General features: G+C 31.6%; 1 non-coding gene across 1 annotated transcript; it reads left to right on the top strand.

The window, feature by feature from the left end:
• Positions 1-646: 646 nt before the first annotated feature.
• Trnai-uau lies at positions 647-738 on the top strand. The gene is given in 2 exon segments: positions 647-684; positions 703-738. It is a non-coding gene; the product is annotated as a tRNA-Ile (tRNA).
• The last annotated feature ends 824 nt before the right edge of the window (positions 739-1,562 follow it).

Below are 1,562 nucleotides of genomic sequence, written 5' to 3'. Positions count from 1 at the left end.
ACAATTGGGCTCCTTGAAGATTTATTCTTTTCTATCTTCATGTGCCTTATGGCAGGAAATATTTTCTTTTAAGAAAAAGACACCAATTGGTAATAAATACTTACATTTACCACAGCAATGTAACACAAGGTAGGTTTTCAAATACAAGGGGGTCAATAAAAAAACTGAATTAACTTCTGTTGTAAATTCTTTAAAAAGATGTGTAGCAACAAGAGAATTATTTTCTTCCTACCTAGGTAGTACAATTTTTATTTTTACTTATATTTGTTCAGTGAAATGTTTTTATTTTGATCCAAGTTGAACTACAACATTGAGAATATGATGTAAAAATATTAATATGAATAATACAAATAATGAACAAATCCTTGTTTTTTTTAGGTTTAAAGATATAGCAATTTTGGCAAAACATTAGAAAACTAAAATTGATCTCAGAAAGGCCTTAAAACTCACTATTTTGAGTACAAACTTTACAAATTTTCCCAAATATATATATATATAGAGAGAGAGAGAGACCAATTCTTGGACCGAGCAGTTACGTAAGGGCGCCAACACACGGAGATGGGTGCCGGCTATAAACCCACACCTTACCGCCCCGCCATCGCCACACCAGTGTCCAAGTAGTCTAGTAACACTTTAACATATACTCTCCCCAGTGGCGCAATTGGTTAGCGCACGGTACTTATAAGACAGTGTTCGTGAGCAATGCCGGGGTTGTGAGTTCGATCCTCACCTGGGGAAGTTATTATATGCATTTTTAACATCAATTCATTGCAGTCTTTTTTGTCATTATTGTACTTTCAAAGTTACACTTTGATGACAAATTTTTAATTCCAAACTTAAAAACGTTTAACCATAGTGCTGGACCCATGTAAACTTCTTTCATTGGTGTGGCCCATTCAGGCAGTATGCAGACGTTAAAAGACATAAAAATACTAAGATGAGTGGTATATTATTATACGTTTCATTCTTGTAAGAAATGCCTACTGAGTGATGATTTTGTATTCTTCATTTATATCTTCATGTAAAGAATGAAAAGTAGCATACATTTTGTAATTACAATTTTATTTATGAACACTTATAAGTGGCATAAACAAATGTGTAACAAATTTCAAAAAGCGAAAATGTGTTAAACTTTATTAGGAATAATATCGAGTATATCAAACAAGTAGACAGTTATTCATCATCACCCAGCAAAACCCATAAAAGTAAGGCATATGAAATTTGTGCATAGGTTTATCTTAAGCCCTAGAGGCTCGCTAAGAAAGGATTTTATAATAAAATAATATTTTTTGTAATAAATGTAATTAAGGAGTCCTGTTAGATATAAACCAACCGTTCTATTTAAACATTGTATTATGAACAAACTATTATATGTTTCATTAATTAAATTCCAATCTCAAATTTGTGCCCAATTATAGACTTTAAACGATAGCATAACCTTGAAAGTAACAACACTTCTGTTCTTATTAGTTCAATCTTTTCTCCAGACAGTAAAGTTGGAAATGTTAGTCAAAATACACTTTTAGTCATAGGCATTTCAGCAAAAAATACGGTACTTTATA

The sequence above is a fragment of the Homalodisca vitripennis genome, chromosome X (assembly GCF_021130785.1).
Source record: "Homalodisca vitripennis isolate AUS2020 chromosome X, UT_GWSS_2.1, whole genome shotgun sequence".
Classification (NCBI taxonomy): domain Eukaryota; kingdom Metazoa; phylum Arthropoda; class Insecta; order Hemiptera; family Cicadellidae; genus Homalodisca; species Homalodisca vitripennis.
The sequence above is the reverse complement of the archived record's forward strand: the minus strand, read 5'-3'. Positions and strand labels throughout refer to the sequence as shown.